The following is a 17909-nucleotide window of genomic DNA, read 5'->3' as shown; positions in this document are numbered from 1 at the left end:
TCCTGCTTTGAATTAAATGTATCATTTTGATAATCTTGGTTATCTGTTGAAATAATCAAGGAAACATTTTTGCAAACCTCCTGCCTGAGTTGTTCTAAAATTAAATTTAATATATTAAAACATCAAGAAAGGAGGCTAGCACTATTTGTCATTTTAGCCCATTGTGTCATGTAGTGATCTGACTTCCTACACCAAGTTCTGGATTAGTGGTGCTGGAAGAACACAGCAGTTCAGGCAGCATCCAAGTAGCTTCGAAATCTTGGATGCTGCCTGAACTGCTGTGCTCTTCCAGCACCACTAATCCAGAATCTGGTTTCCAGCATCTGCAGTCATTGTTTTTACCCCTTCCTACACCAAATGTCCAGTGTAACCCATGTCACACAAATGAGTCTTCATTTAGAAGATCAGATGTTTCCCTACAGGTAAAATGTGAAAAATCAAAGAAAAGGTTACTCCTTGAAGACTGCACTGCATCACCTCGAGACTGACAGGGACCTAGGAGTAGAACATCCTAATATTTTCTCGTGATCTGTTGAGATATGAGAAAGAGAAAGAATTTTTTTATAATCCTCAAATACATTGAACTGATAAAAATCCCTGCAATCTTGATCTGTATATTGTGAATCATATGAGGATTAAACAGAAGCAAAATCATTAAATGAATGTAGGTAATTTCTCCACATATTTACTCTAAGAAAAGTATACAAAATGTTTAAGGGTTGTTATTCAAAAGAAAACAGACACTAAATACTGAAGACGATTAATTTGTCTGGAAGTGCTAGTCCTGTACAGCAGTACAAGTCTAAACTGCCAGAGCACAAATCCAATACAGAAGCCTAAGCAACTACAAAATGCATGTGAGACAAGTGTATATAACATCTTTTAACTGTTTTGCTACAAGCAAGAATTATTTTTGAATTGCTACTGCTCTGACATATTTTCAGTGCTCAAAATTCATGGGTGCCACAATTTCCTATTCGATCAAACACTTGCATACCAGCAGATGGCTACAAAACTCAAATTATCCAGAGTGAAAAGCTCATACTCCAGTATAAATATGGGAGAAAAGAAGGCTTAGTTCATGAAAAAAACAGCTAGTGGTAGCACTAAAATGGCTTACTCTCTGGGGATGATAATTCCAGAGGGGCCCCTGTAGGAGTGAGGCCAAACTGAAGTGGATCATTGATTTTAATATTAGTACAAACTGCACTGCAGTTACATGCCTAGAAACAAGAGTGTGTGATGAATACTTAAAAACTGCAGTCAATAGCCAAAATAGTCACATAAGATTTTCACCAGAATACATTGATGTATTTCAATATGAGTTACATTATGTGTTATGCTACTGTGTAATAGATTATTTTTCCCTTGCTTCCAGTAACACTGAAGTCAGCTATAATTACTCCTCTAATGGCCTTGGCTCAGATCAGCCATCTCTACACTGATGCAAATACATTGTTAGTTTGTCTGGTCATAAACTGCTGAATCATGGATGTGGAATTTTTTTTTATTTTCTTAGGTAGGGGTAAGAATGCATATTGGTGTAGTGTTAAATTGAGGACCAAAATGTGTAATCTTATAGGGGTCTAAGGAACATGGATTGTGACAAGATTTGAGGCAGGATGAGAAGTCTTGTGAGGCCTATCTCAATGTTGGAAGCATCTCATGTTATCTTTTACACTTTTCACAAGCAACTAGGCAAGGTTCTCAATGGGCAGTGGCAAGTTGTCAGCGAAGGAGGATTGTTGCTTGTTAAATGCCTTGTTAGCAGCTTAATTCATCTCCTGTCTTATCAAATGTGTCGAATAAGCTTAATGTTGAGAAAACATGATGTGGAAATCAGAGTAGGTACCTGACGGATACAGTTTGCCACTTGCTGCAAACAACATCCATATTGTATTCCATCAAACTACAGTTCAGGGAATGATCCATGGGCGCCAACTGCCCACATCCTTTGTCCTTAGACATTGACTTCTAGCATCTATCAAACTATCACAACAATCATGGCACCTCTCTGATTCACTTGCAGGCCGCTTAGGAAGCACATGCTTTCATTGCAGAGCATTGAAGGGCTTCAGCAGCAAAATTGTATGTGGAAGGACAGCGAACCCATTTGGACAGGCTGCATCTCAGGGCTGCTCACTTGATCTTACTTCCCTGATTACCACCGACCTGCATATTCACAGCTTCCATGCCTTGCATTGCCATGCCATCCGTTGCCTGTTAGCGCATTGGTGTTCTAGTCAGTTCCAAAAGCACTGAACGCCTGCTGTGTTGAGGAGCTCTTTAGCACAGACACACAAACTGCTTGTCAGATGGAATCTGCCTTGAGAGGGCAGGGAACATCTTGGGGTATTTCACACAGAAATCAGTGTAACTCCTCCAACTGCCTGCATGGCAAAAACTCAAAATGTGTATTTGACCAAACATCTTTGTCGGAAATTGATGGGAATCTGTCCTCAGTCCAATCAAGGAGGACTGCTGTCAATCAGGGGGTCCCAGTTCCACCAATCATGTGCAGAGTCTCAAAGAATCTTGGACATTCACCACAGTCAGCACCACTTGGGTGCTCACTGTCAGGGATCTGTCTCAGTACATTCCAGGGGTATTCAGTGGTCGATCCTGTTGGGCAAACAGTCAGGGAAATCACATATTGTCGGTCAGGGAAATGCAAAGCCAGTGGTCAGTGGTCTGGTTAATCATGTCTACCTGCTAGTCAAAGTCAGTCAGTGGTTGAGGGTCTGCCTGTCGATCTTTCAGGAGGGTTTAATGAGAAGCCTGTAATGGGAGGATCACTGCTAGGAGGAGTTAAGGCATGGTCATTAAAATAGAGGTATTTATAGGGAAAAGAACATAAGATATAAGGAGTTATGTGCAACAGCATTCAAAGGCCTGGAAGGCTACAAGATGAGTTATTAGAAACAGTGGCCATCACCAATACCTCCACAGGAGAGCATGGAGGAGCCTGGGCATCATTAAGCTGTAATGTTAGAGTTCAGGAGTAGGAAGGATAATTGGAGACAAAGTTTGCTGTTCTGGGTCTCCACTTCAGGGGGAATGAGTGAAAATGGGGTGTTGGAGTAGTGCAGGGTAAAAGAGGACATGGAGGCTCCTTGACCTCTCCATCTCAGGGAATAAACTATCCACTGCCATCCACTACAAAGCCACTGACTCCCATAGGTACCTTCACTACAGCTTTTCCCAGCCCACGTCTTGCAAGGATTCCATCCCATTCCCCCAGTTCCTTTGCCTACGTTGTATCTGTTCAGATGATGCGACCTTCCAAAACGGAGCTGCTGACATGGCTTGCTTCTTCCATGACCATGGTTTCCCACCCACTGTGGTTGACAGGGCCCTCAACTGCATTCGACCTATTTTCCATGCTTGCAAACTGAACTTGGGTATCTCGGTGACACTGAAGTTAGCAGCAATAATGTTAAAAAAAGACCAGTGCTGGCTGAAGGGGAACCACTGCCTGTGCTACTTCCAAGGGTTCACTGTGAGCTACACAGAGTTTGCTTGGTCACCTGTCATGTAAACTTAATGATGGTCTGTACTGACTGCAATGTGTTTGAGGATCTCAGTTAGAAGGGTGTCAGAGCTACAGGCACTCCCTTCTCAATGACATTGGGTGATCACTCAGCAAGAGCAGCACTTTTCCTGAGTTGCTGCAGATGCTGAGTCTGAATATGGATGGATATTGGAGGCATGTCACTCATTCTCAGAGTGCAGCAAGTCTCACTATATGGAGGAGTGTGCACAGCCCTGCAGAGTATGTCAGTAATGACTGTTCTGAGATAAAAGGTCTCTTGTTCCGTCTGTTCTCATTTTAAGTCATTTCCACCGAGTCCTGTGCTCTCCTGCTGGTTTATCACTGTGGCTACCTACTTAGGAAGCTGAAGATGGATGACAAGGTGCACCTCATTCAGGGAGAAGTGACAAAATGAGTAGGCCATGCAGAAGGAGGCCCAGAGTTTTCTGACTGAACTCCTTTACCTGGGGATTAGCAGGCTATACAAATTTTGGAACACTCTGATGGAATTGTGCTGGGTGCTGGAGTGGGGCCTGAGGGACGCAGAGTTGGAGGCCAACCTCTCCCAGTGAAGACGACAGCCACTTTAAACTTCTAGGCTACTGGCTCCTTTGAGGAGCTACGGCTGAGCTCTGTGGGATCTCTCAGTTGTGCACCCACAAATACATCATGATGAGGTCAATGCTGCAGCGAGATTCAGAAACAACTGGGTTGACTCAGGCGCAAACTACCAACTGTACATACATGGCACTGAGTGGGCCATATCACAACATCGCAGAATTCACCAACCAACCAGGGGGGTCGAATTCATCAATGCTCAGCTGATCTATAATCACCAGTACCACTACCCTGGCAGGTGCCACAACTCCTGCATCATGGAGCACTCTCGCGTACCGGTAGATTTGAAGGTCTGCATGCAGGAAGAAGTGTCTGGGAAGGGCTTGGTCCACCAGGAAAGTCTGGACAGAGTGTGGGAATGCTGTGTTCTGTACATAAAAGGTGTGCTGAATGTAGAGGAACTGAGGAGACTTCTGAGAAGAATGAAGACACTGGAGAGGAGAAAGTTGTTATTGTCCAGTACAAAGCTCAGCTGTGCTGGGCACTAAAAGGCAGATTGAACCTCATTGACACCCACTTCTAATAAAATGAGAACTGGTGGAACAGACATTTGTGGACTGTAAAAGGTTTGTTGGTCATGATGTTGAAATCTGGTTTGCATTGCTGGGATGAACTTTAACCTCTATTAGTAAAAATGAATACAAAAAAAACGATCTTGAAATAAAAGGTCATGTTTGGATTTGACCAATTGCATCCTTGTTGTATGATATTTGCCTCCTAGGCAATGACAAATGAGGATCTACATTGCCATTGGAGACAGATTCGTAGTGACTTAGGGAGAGTATTCAGATGGAGTGTAGTTACAGATAGGTGAGTGAATGGGGTTGTATATGTGAAGGATTGACAGCTGAGCTCTGTCCTATCCATGTGCCATGGGCAGCAAGGCTTTTTGGCTGTTGTGCCATTAGGTGCCCAGTGAGGGACAATACAGATTGCTAACCCTTCTTCAGGTGCATAGGAGCCTCTCGATGGCATGGGTGCAAGGGATGCCAGTCGCTTGGCAGATATCCATTTAGTGACAAGTTGTTCTGAGAATGCACATGGAAAGCTGGGACCAGAATTGGATTGGAGAAACACTATAGTGGGAAGGGTAGGTAGCTAATGCAGCGAGTTTGGTAAGATACAGTAAGAAAACACACTAGGTCTTGCAGAGGAAATCCCTCCAAAAAACTCAATACAACACAGATTTAGTCAAAAAAATGTAAGATTCAGGTCATAGACTTTTTATTTGTTTATCGGATGGCCCTTGCTGACTTTATTGCTCATTCTTAATTTCATGTAGTATAGGGTATACCCACAATGCTTCTGAAGAAAAAGTTCAGGGGTTTTGACCCCGTGACTGTGAAAAATTAGATATTTTCAAACCAAGAGAACTTCCAGGTGGTAGCATTTCCATGCATCAAGTGTTTTTGTTCTTCAAGTTAGTAGAGATTATAGATTTAGAAGGTTAGGTCAAAGGAGGCTTGACAATTTCCTGCAAAGCATCATGCAGGTGGTACATACTGCTGTCACTGTGCACCAGCATTGGGGGGAATATATTCTTAAGGTGATGTATAGGATGTGCACCTAGCAAGCTGCTTTGTTGTGGATGATGTCAAACTTCTTGAATGTTGCTAGACTTGCATGTATCCAGCCAATTAGGGAGCATACCATCAAATTCTTGACCTATATCTTGTAGAAACTTAGAAACATAGAAAATAGAAGCAATAAAAACCCATTTGAGCCTGCTGCTCCATTCAATAGGATCATAGAAACCCTATATTGTGTAAAGTGGCCATTCGGCCCAACAAGTCTGCATCAACTCCCCCAAGAGCATCCCAGCCAGACACAGTCTCCTACCCTACCGCCATAATCCTTTGTTAACCATGGCCAAACCACCTACCATGCACATCTTTGGACTGTGAGAGGAAACTGGAATTCCTGGAAGCAACTCATGCGGACACAGGGAGAACAAGCAAACTCCACGCAGACAGACAGTCGCTGGAGTTTAGAAATGAACACGGGTCCCTGGGTGCCATGAAGGCAGCAGTACTAACCATGGGGCCACGATGCCACCCTTGAAAACACACCCTTACTTGCTAGCTCACATATAACACACTGTACTCCTGTTGGTGGATTGAACCCCAGTCTCCATGTGACAGGTGGGAATACTAACCAATACACCAATGGTGATCATCCAACTCTGTACCCTGTTCCCACTTTCTTTCTATGGCTGTGAATTCCACAGGCTCACCACTCTCTGGGAGAAGTAATTTCTTCTCAGCTCAGTCCTAAATGACTTATCCTGTGTTCTTAAACTGTGACCCCTAGTGCTGGAATCCCCAGCTAATGTGAACATTTGCCCTGTCTAGTTCTGTAAAAATTTTATAGCTTTCTATAAGATCTTCCTTCATTTGTCTAAACTCCAGTGAGCATAGTCAGTGTCTCCTCATTCATCAGTCCTACCATCCCAGGAATTCCAAAGGTAAACCTTTGTTGCATTCTCTCCAAATAGTCAACATGGCTTTGTGCATGGGAAATCGTGTCTCACAAACTTGATTGAGGTTTTTGAAGAAGTAACAAAGAGGATTGATGAGGGCAGAGTGGTAGATGTGATCTTTATGGACTTTAGTAAGGCATTCGACAAGGTTCCTCATGGGAGACTGGTTAGCAAGGTTAGATTTCATGAATACAGGGAGAACTAGGCATAGATACAGAACTGGCTCAAAGGTAGAAGACAGAGGGTGGTGGTGGAGGGTTGTTTTTCAGGCTGGAGGCCTGTGACTAGTGGAGTGCCACAAGGATCGGTGCTGGGTCCACTTCTTTTCGCCATTTATATAAATGATTTGGATGTGGGCATAAGAGGTGTTGTTAGTAAGTTTGCAGATGACACCAAAATTGGAGGTGTAGTGGACAGCGAAGAAGCTTACCTCAAATTACAACATGACCTTGATCAGATGGGGGTCTAGATTAGAGTGGTGCTGGAAAAGCACAGTAGGTCAGGCAGCATCCGAGGAGCAGGAAAATCACCATTTCGGGCAAAAGCCCTTCATCAGGAATAGAGGCAGGGTGCCTGCAGAGTGGAGAGATAAATGAGAGGGTTGTGGGGGTGGGGAGAAAGTAGCATAGAGTACAATAGGTGAATGGGGGTGGGGATGGAGGTGATAGGTCAGAGAGGAGGGTGGGGGAAGGTAGCAAAGAATACAATGGGTGAATGGGGGTGGGAATGAAGGTGATAGGTCAGCGAGGAGGGTGGAGTGGATAGGTGGAAAGAAAGATAGGTAGGTAGGACAGGTCATGAGGGCAGTGCTGAGCTGGAAGGCTGAAGCTGGGGTGAGGTGGGGGAAGGGGAAATGAGGAAACTGGTGAAATCCACATTGATGCCCTGTGGTTGAAGTGTTCTGAAGCGGAAGATGAGGCGTTCTTCCTCCAGGCGTCGGGTGGTGAGGGAGCAGCGGTGGAGGAGGCCCAGGACCTACATGCCCTCGGCAGAGTGGGAGGGCGAGTTGAAATGTTGGGCCACGGGGCGGTTTGGTTGATTGGTGCGGGTGACCTGGAGATGTTCCCTAAAGCACTCTGCGAGGAGGCGTCCAGTCTCCCCAATGTAGAGGAGATGACATCAGGAGCAACGGATACAATAAATGATATTGGTGGATGTGCAGGTAAAACTTTGATGGATGTGGAAGGCTCTTTTGGGGCCTTGGATGGAGTTGAGGGAGGAGGTGTGGGTGCAGGTTTTGCAATTTCTGCGGTGGCAGGGGAGGCTGCCAGGACGGAAGGGTGGGTTGTTGGGGGGCATGGACCTGACCAGGTAGTCACAGTGGGAACGGTCTTTGCGGAAAGTGGAAATGGGTGGCGAGGGAAATATATCCCTAGTGGTGGGGTCCGTTTGGAGGTGGCAGAAATGTCGGCGGAAGATTTGGTTTATGCGAAGGTTGGTAGGATGGAAGGTGAGCACCAGGAGGGTTCTGTCCTTGTTATGGTTGGAGGGGTGGGGTCTGAGGGTGGAGGTGCAGTATGTGGACGAGATGCATTGGAGGGCATCTTTAACCACATGGGAAGGGAAATTGCGGTCTCTAAAGAAGGAGGCTATCTGGTGTGTTCTGTGGTGGAACTGGTCCTCCTGGGAGCAGATACGGCGGAGGCATTGGAATTGGGAATACGGGATGTCATTTTTGCAGGAGGTAGGGTGGAAAGAGGTATAATCCAAGTAGCTGTGGGAGTCGGTGGGTTTATAAAAAATATCAGTGTCAAGTTGGTCGTCATTAATGGAGATGGAGAGGTCCAGGAAGGGGAGGGAGGTGTCAGAGATGGTCCAGGTGAATCTAAGGCCAGACGACCCTTGATCAGATGGGCCATTGGGCTGAGAAGTGACAGATGGAGTTTAATTCAGATAAATGCGAGGTACTGCATTTTGGGAAAGCAAATCTTAGCAGGACTTATACACTTAATGATAAGGTCCTAGGGAGTGTTGTTGAACAAAGAGACCTTGGAGTGCAGGTTCATAGATCCTTGAAAGTGGAGTCGCAGGTAGATAGGATAGCAAAGGAGGCATTTTGTACGCTTTCCTTTAATGGTCGGAGTATTGAGTACAGGAGTTGGGAGGTCATGTTGTGGCTATCCAGGACATTGGTTAGGCTGGTTTTGGAATATTGCGTGCAATTCTGGTCTCCATCCTATTGGAAAAATGTTGTGAAACTTGAAAGGGTTCAGAAAAGATTTACAAGGATGTTGCCAGGGTTGGAGGATTTGAGCTGTAGGGAGAGGTTGAATTGACTGGGGCTGTTTTCCCGGGAGCATCAGAGGCTGAGGGGTGACCTTACAGAGGTTTACAAAATCATGAGGGGCATGGATAGAATAAATAGACAAAGTATTTTCCCTGGGGTCGGGGAGTCCAGAACTAGAGGGCATAAGTTTAGGGTGAGAGAAGAAAGATATAAAAGAGACCTAAAGAGCAACCTTTTCACAACATGTGTATGGAATGAGCTGTCAGAGGAAATGGTGGAGGCTAGTACAATTGTAACATTTAAAAGTCAACTGGATGGTTATATCAATAGGAAGGGTTTGGAGGGACATGGGCTGGGTGCTGGCAGGTGGGACTAGATTGGGTTGGGATATCTGGTCAGCATGGACGGGTTGGACCGAAGGGTCTGTTTCCGCGCTGTACATCGCTTTGACTGTATGATCCACCCTCAGATAAGGAGGCCAAAAATGCACATAATACTCCAGCTGTGGTTTAAGCCAAGGTAGTGTACAATTGCAATATGTCATCCTGCTCCCATACTCAAATCCTCTCACTATGAAAGCCAACATATCATTTGCCTTCTTCACTCTCTGCTGCATCGGTATGCTTGCTTTCAGTGATTGACATACAAGGATAACAAGATCTCATTGTATCACCCCCTTTCCAAATCTATCACCATTCACATAATAATCTGCCTTCCTCACATTTATCCAGTTACACTTCATCTTCTATGCATTTGTGCACTCTCTCAACTTGTCCTCCTCCCAGTTTACCCTCCCACCAAGCATTGTGTTTTCAAAAACCCTGCAGATATAACATTTAGTTCCCTCTCGTTGAAATCATTAATATAAGTTGTGAATAGCTGGGATGCAAGCACTGATCCCTACAGTACTCCACCAGTCACTGGCTGCCACTTGGAAAAAGACCTGTCTATTGGTAATGATGGAAAGGTTTTCACACGCCTGAAGCTGAGTTTCTCACCAGATAAATCTCTTGATCCACATTTTGTAGTCAATATTTATGTGGCTAATTGCTAATTAATGGTAATTCCAGGACACTGATGCTGGGGAATTAAACGGTGTTAATGTTGCTGAATATCAAATGGCAATTGTTAGATTCTCTTGTTGGAGATTTTCATTGCCAAGTATTTGTATGGTGCAATAGTATCTGTCACTTATCAATTCAAGTTTGAATACTGTCTTGTTCTTGCTGTACAATATAATCCCCACTAACCTTATGATAGAGGGAAGGTCATTGATAAAGGCATTAAAGTGGTTGGACGTACTATGTCACTGCCTTAAGGAAATCTTCCAATAAGTCCCGAGGCTAAGATGACGACCTCTAATAAATACAACAATTATCTTTTGTGCTGGGCATGATGCCACCAGTGGAGCGGTCTCCCTGATGCCCTGTGACTTTAAATATTAATAAAACAAGCTACATAACCAAATTCTATGTTGTCCTAAAATGCATTTGTTCATCTCTCTCCATACAACATGTCATTTAGAAATAGGAGTCAAATTTCAGAACGGATCCAGAGTGAGAATGGATTTTAACCAGGCTTCAAAAATTATATCTAAAACACATTTTCAGTTACATGTTATGGCCCTAAAATGTATTTATTTGAAACTAGTAATTTGACTTGATGACGATGATAGGGGGTACTTTCCAGTTGTTACTGAAGGACTAGGCGCAACACTGTATTCTAACCAATAAATCTAATGGTATAATTGGAAAAAAAATGTGGATTCATTTAACCAACTGTGAAGGATCATTTACTTAATTAGCCACAAACCATTTTCATTCTCATCAATTAGAGGACATTTCCTTGTATTCTGGAATCTTAGACTAGATTTTATTACTACCCTGACAAGTGCCACCTTCCCATTGCAAAAACATTTGTTATTGTACTACTTAAAATATTTTCAATAAAAAAACAAGAAGTAGGCAATAACAAGAAACTGTATATTGAGCTAAGTTTCCTATTATGTCGAATCTTAACAAAATGGGTTTGGTATTATAATGGCCCAACGAATCTGTAAAAGAAACAGAAAGAGGCAGAGGTTCTGTGGGTCCAAAAAAGCATTGCCAAGATTTTCATGCCAAATCAAAATCAGTTAGAGATTGCAGAGTAAAATTTCCTGATCCTCTATTCCCCTGGGACTGAAATCATAAAGGAGAAAGGATCCAGCAAGTCAGGCCTCAGCTTATTTTGCAACACCATCCACCGATTCAAGGATTCTGCTGGAGATGCAGAGCTTACGTGATGGCTGCAATATTCACCTGCCAATCTCATTTATCCATTCACTTGATTGCTTGGTATGCCAGGGCAGGGTCGGTCAGTACAGCATAATTTTGAGGATAGGCACTAGACCTGTGGCAAGAGGCCTGAATGCATTCTATTTAATGGCCCTTCTGCCATATCTCAGTCTTAGAAGCGGGGGTGTGGGTTTATGTTTAGAATACCATTGCCAGAGGAAAAATACCAGTCGTCCTGGGGCTGGAAAGACTCAACCAACGAGTCTGTCATCAATCCATGAAGGAATTCAAGAGAAAATGATTTATCCATAGAGTGGTTAGTGTGTGGAACTGACCACCCCAGGCAGCAAATGTGGCAAAGAGTTTAGATGCAGGCAAGGAATAGTAGGGTTTGCTAAATAAGTACTAAACATAAGTGCTGGTATGCCACATAGAATTTATTGCACAAAAACAGCTTATGCAATACTATGAGCCCCATTTGTAGGACAGGTAAATGCATTTTGTGGTGGCAAAAGAACCTAGCTGAAACAACTAATTTTGCCTTCTCACATGTCAGTTTCGGTGTGCATTAAGGACATTCTAACAAAGAGAAAGTTGGTTCATTCATCATTTGCATATTTTAAGATATGGAGGAGGCTAGTTATTTTTTACGTGAGTGACTGGCTAGAATAGTTCAACATACAATAAATATCTTTTACCAGCAGCATGTGGGATGAAGCATGCTTAGCTCAGTGCTAGAGGTCAAATTGGTGTGTCAGGACATAACGTTTCAAACAGGCAGCAATCCAACTTTTATGGAGCCACTGGGAAATTCTAATAATAAACTGAGAAGAGTCAAACGGCCATAATTCCACTTGTAACTAATGTTCTTGCCAATTCCTTACCTTGGCTGCACTTCATTAAAAAAGGTCAAATCTTCAATCAGACCTGTAATGACAATGAATACATCTGGGGGCTCTGGAATCTGAACCAATAAATAGTCTCCTCCAGCATTTAAAAGGGGCATCAGCCAATGGCTTCATTGTGAATTAGTTTAAATTTTCACTTTGGTTGCAGCGTGACATTGAAAGATGGAATAACACAATCAAATATGACAGGAGACTTAATTAAAAATGAAGTAAAATATACTGATATTTAAAACTATAATTCTGAAAAGTCATAAATGATTTTAAGTGAGTTGGTTCCAAAGATTACAAACCAATACATCGTCATCTTAAGTAGTTTGCAATGCACTTATTCAACAGAGCATGAAATAAAATGAAAACTGTTAAGAGTTTACGAAACACATCCATCTGTTACAGAAATATGTAGGATTGTATATTCAGTTTATTGAAGTGTTTGAAATATCTCTGGATTATCTGTGTGGACAGAAGATCAATACCTTCCTTTGCATTTACATCATAGAACTGTCATTCTCCACAGTCCTAACCTAAATAACAGCATTAAAATGTAAACAAAATGGCTTTCCTTCAGTCACTGTCCCATTGGCAATATAAAGAGAAAGAGGATATCAAATTGTACTTCTGATAGGTTGAATTAGTCAGCATGCAGGCTGACGAAACAGCTTATTTCAATAAAAAACTAATGTGGTGCAAATGAAAGATATAGCCAGGAGCTACTTTTAATTGCGAATGTGGACTCCCAGATCGAGGAGAAAGTAGGATCATTTGAATCCTGCGAATTATTAAGAATCATGTGTATTCTCCCACCCCAACACACACACACACAAAAATATACAGACAGATGAAACTAATATATTGAAAACAAACTGTGGACCATTCTTGCTCATGCCTTGTTGGGGTTCCTGAACCTGACAAATATTCCAGTCAGGGATACAATCACCTACGTGCAGGACAGAGGGTTGGACACCTGCCTCATCAGCCTGGACCAGGAGAAAGCCTTTGACAGGATATCACACACGTATATGAGAGATGTCCTCTCCAAAATGGGTTTTGGGGAGGGAATCTGCAATGGGATCAAACTGCTCTACACCAACATTGTCAGTGCAGTCTCAAACAATGGGTGGGAATCAGATAGCTTCCCAGTCAGATCTGGAGTCAGGCAGGGCTGCCCTCTCTCTCCTGCCTTATTTGTGTGCTGCACAGAGCCATTTTCTGAATCCATCAGGAAGGTTGCGGGCCTGAGAGGGGTGACTATTCCTGGCAGTGGGGGCCTGCAGGTTAAGGCCTCCACGTTGCCGTTTTCTGCTCGGATCCGCTGTCTGTGCACAGACTCACGTGCATACGTGACCAGCTCGAACGGGCCTCGGGGGGCAAGGTAAACCGAGGCAAGAGCGAGGCCATGCTCTTCGGGAACTGGGCTGACCAATCCTCGATCCCCTTCACTGTCAGGAGCGACCACCTGAAGGTGCTGGGTATTTGGTTCGGGGGGTGGCTGGGGTGTGCGCCAAGTCTTGGGAGGAGCGTATCAGTAAAGTGAGGCAGAAACTGGGCAGATGGAAGCTACGGTCGCTCTCCATCGCAGGAAAAACCTGGTCATCAGGTGTGAGACACTGTCATTGCTGTTATATGTGGCACAGGTCAGGCCTATTCCCAGAACCCGTGCCACTGCAGTCACCCGTGCCATCTTTCAATTTATATGGAGATCAAAGATGGACTGGGTCCGAAGGGACTCGATGTATAAAGATCTGGGCAACGGGGGAAAAAACACGTCAAATGCCACCCTCATCCTGGTGGCCACCTTTGTGTGTGGCTGCATCAAGCTGTGCGTGGATCCCCGGTACGCAAACACCAAGTGTCACTACGTACTGAGGTTCTATCTGTCCCCAGTGTTCCGAAGGATGGGCCTGGCCTCACTGCTGTGGAACACTCCAAGTAGTTGGACCGTTCCATATCACCTGTCCTTCGTGGAGAAGTTTATGAAGAAAAACACCTTTGACCACAGGTCCATCAGGAAGTGGGCAGCACGTAGTGTCCTTGAGACCTTTCGGGAAAAGGAGAGGGTAGATCCTATCGAGCGGTTCCCTCAACAGACTATCAAAGCCATTTGGCAGAATGCCTCATCGCCAGAACTTTCCAACAAGCATCAAGACGTGGCTTGGCTGGTGGTGAGAAGGGCTCTGCCTGTGAGATCCTTTATGCACGCCCGGACTCTCTGCCGCACCGCACGCTGCCCTCGAAGCGGCTGCGGGGGGGGGGGGGAACGAGACTGTCACACACCTCCTTCTGGAATGTGCCTATGCAGAAGTCTGGAGAGAAATGCAATGGTGTTTGTCGACGTTCGTCCCAAGCAGCGCCATAACGCGGGACTCCGTGCTCTACAGTCTGTTCCCTGGGACGCACACCAAGACAAACATCAACTGTGCTTGGAGGATCATCAACTCGGTGAAGGACGCTCTCTGGGTGGTCCAAAACCTGTTGATCTTCAAGCTGAAGGAGTTGACCCCGACTGAGTGTTGCAGACTGGCACATTCCAAGGTCCAGGACTACGTGTTGAGGGATGCGCTGAAGCTTGGGGCAACTGCCGCCAAGGCGCGGTAAGGAAAGACCACCGTGTAACATTGGCCTGCCTAAAGAAGAACAGGGGGCCCACCCAGTCATTTGGGCTCCACTGACGCCTCAGCAGAAGAGCTGGATAGTAAATGTACAGACTTGTATATACGAAAAATAAATTTTGATGTCTGTATGTAAAGTAATGTAATGTGTGCACAAGAATGGCATGACCAATTGTAAAGAGACCTAAATAATTTGATGAATAAAGTTTATTTTTGAAATAGAAAAAAATATTCCAGTCAGTCTATCGTTGCTCCCATTGACACTGACTTCATAACTGCCACTTAGACCTCTTGTAATGGGCAATGACCACTAGTAATGTCTGTAATTGGAGTGGCCTATTCACTTGTGGTTACTTGTTCCAACTCTCCCAGAATCACACGCCATTCCAGTTCTGCCTCCAGAGGGCACACAGTACTGGATGTGCCTTCATGGTCCTCAGATGAGCCTCCAGCCTCATCTGTATTTAAATTCAACTCCTTTCATTTCTCTCAGGATTCCCTTGAGAACATTTTTATACTTGTCCAGGATCTCTTGCAAACTCATGTTTGAATCCACCAGCATATTAACCATGCCCCAATCCAAGTTTCATTTTTGTAACTAGGAGAATCTGAATAATGAGGGCAGTCACCTTTAGTACGTATAGTGGCAGTTTTGCACACTGGTCCCTTAACTGTACCTTCATCAGTACATAGCCCTTCAGTGGCACCATTTGTTACACGTATGTCCATTGTGTAATCTTGGCAGGTTTCAATGGTAGTGCCCTTCTCCCTGTAGACTGATTGGGGAATCAAAGACACTCCCATCTTTGCTGTCTTCCCCTCTAATTTTGGAAGTACCCAGAAATGATCAGCTTCACCATGCACGAACATAATGTTTAACTGAAATTCTGCTGACTGTGGGCCTTCTGCTTCTTCCGCAGACCCAATTGAGTCCCAGTCTATTCTCTGATTAGCGCCATGTACTTTATGCCTTGTCGTCAGGATTATTTATTTTTGACACCCCTCCTCTCATTTGCATTGTAACCAGCAACTTAGGGCAATGTGGCCCTCTTGCTCGTATTTTCGGCACTGGGCCCCTCAAATCCAACACATTGACTCCTTGTGACCATTGCCACATTAGTGGCATTGTGTGGTTGGTACTGCAATTTGCTGAGCTTCCATTATTTTATGCATTCAGGAACAGACACCTAACTGTATTACTTCACTAGGTAAAAACAATGACTGCAGATGCTGAAAACCAGATTCTGAATTAGTGGTGCTGGAAGAGCACACCAGTTCAGGCAGCATCCGAGGAGCAGTAAAATCGACATTTCAGACAAAAGCCCTTCATCAGGAATAAAGGCAGAGAGCCTGAAGGGTGGAGAGATAAGCTAGAGGAGGGTGGGGGTGGGGAGAAAGTAGCATAGAGTACAATAGGTGAGTGGGGGAGGGGATGAATATGATAGGTCAGGGAGGAGGGTGGAGTGGCTAGATGGAAAAGAAGATAGGCAGGTAGGACAAGTCATGGGGACAGTGCTGAGCTGGAAGTTTGGAACTAGGGCGAGGTGGGGGAAGGGGAAATGAGGAAACTGTTGAAGTCCACATTGATGCCCTGGGGTTGAAGTGTTCCAAGGCAGAAGATGAGGCGTTCTTCCTCCAGGCGTCTGGTGGTGAGGGAGCAGCGGTGAAGGAGGCCCAGGACCTCCATGTCCTCGGCAGAGTGAGAGGGGGAGTTGAAATGTTGGGCCACAGGGCGGTGTGGTTGATTGGTGCAGGTGTCCCGGAGATGTTGCCTAAAGCACTCTGCTAGGAGGCGTCCAGTCTCCCCAATGTAGAGCAGACCGCATCAGGGGCAACGGATACAATAAATGATATTGGTGGATCTGCAGGTAAAACTTTGATGGATGTGGAAGGCTCCTTTAGGGCCTTGGATGGAGGTGAGGGAGGAGGTGTGGGCGCAGGTTTTGCAATTCCTGCGGTGGCAGGGGAAGGTGCCAGGATGGGAGGGTGGGTTGTAGGGGGGCATGGACCTGACCAGGTAGTCACGGAGGGAATGGTCTTTGTGGAAGGCGGAAAGGGGTGGGGAGGGAAATATATCCCTGATGGTGGTGTCTTTTTGAAGGTGGTGGAAATGTCGGCAGATGATTTGGTTTATGCGAAAGTTGGTAGGGTGGAAGGTGAGCACCGGGGCGTTCTGTCCTTGTTATGGTGTGAGGGCGGAGGTGCGGTATGTTTACGAGATGCGTTGGAGGGCATCTTTAACCACGTGGGAAGGGAAATTGCGTTCTCTAAAGAAGGAGGCCATCTGGTGTGTTCTGTGGTGGAACTGGTCCTCCTGGGAGCAGATACGGCGGAGGTCGAGGAATTGGGAATACGGGATGGCATTTTTGCAAGAGGTAGGGTGGGAAGAGGTGTAATCCAGGTAGCTGTGGGAGTCAGTGGGTTTGTAAAAAATGTCAGTGTCTAGTCGGTCATCACTAATGGAGATGGAGAGGTCCAGGAAGCGGAGGGAGGTGTCAGAGACGGTCCAGGTAAATTTAAGGTCAGGGTGGAATGTGTTGGTGAAGTTGATGAATTGCTCAACCTCCTCGCGGGAGCACGAGGTGGCACCAATGCAGTCATCAATGTAGCGGAGGAAGAGGTGGGGAGTGGTGCCGATGTAATTACAGAAGATCGACTGTTCTACGTAGCCAACAAAAAGACAGGCATAGCTGGGGCCCATACATGTGCCTATGGCTACCCCTTTGGTCTGGAGGAAGTGGGAGGATTCGAAGGAGAAATTGTTAAGAGTGAGGACCAGTTCGGCCAAACGAATGAGAGTGTCGGTGGAAGGGTACTGTTGGGGATGTCGGGAGAGGATAAAACGGAGGGCTTGGAGGCCCTGGTCATGGCGGATGGAGGTGTAGAGGGATTGGATATCCATGGTGAAGATGAGGCGTTGGGGGCCAGGGAAATAGAAGTCTTGGAGGAGGTGGAGGGCGTGGGTGGTGTCTTGAACATATGTGGGGTGTTCCTGGACTAAGGGGGGATAGGACAGTGCCGAGGTAGGTGGAAATAAGTTCAGTGGGGCAGGAGCATGCTGAGACAATGGGTCAGCCAGGGTGGTCAGGCTTGTGGATATTGGGAAGGAGGTAGAACTGGGCAGTGCGGGGTTCCCGGACTATGAGGTTGGAAACTGTGGGTGGGAGATCTCCAGCAGTGATGAGGTTCTGTATGGTCTGGAAGATGATGGTTTGGTGATGGGGGGGTGGCGTCATGGTCGAGGGGGCAGTAGGAAGAGGTGT

The 17909-nt window shown here is 45.3% G+C and overlaps 1 protein-coding gene across 1 annotated transcript in view; it reads right to left on the bottom strand.

Annotated features, from left to right (window-relative positions):
* Positions 1 to 17909, bottom strand: part of lhfpl3 (LHFPL tetraspan subfamily member 3) — a 309308-nt gene that overhangs the window by 24971 nt on the left and 266428 nt on the right. The gene's annotated exons all lie outside the window — the stretch shown is intronic.

This window comes from Chiloscyllium punctatum, chromosome 44 (genome assembly GCF_047496795.1).
Source record: "Chiloscyllium punctatum isolate Juve2018m chromosome 44, sChiPun1.3, whole genome shotgun sequence".
NCBI lineage: Eukaryota > Metazoa > Chordata > Chondrichthyes > Orectolobiformes > Hemiscylliidae > Chiloscyllium > Chiloscyllium punctatum.
The sequence above is the reverse complement of the archived record's forward strand: the minus strand, read 5'-3'. Positions and strand labels throughout refer to the sequence as shown.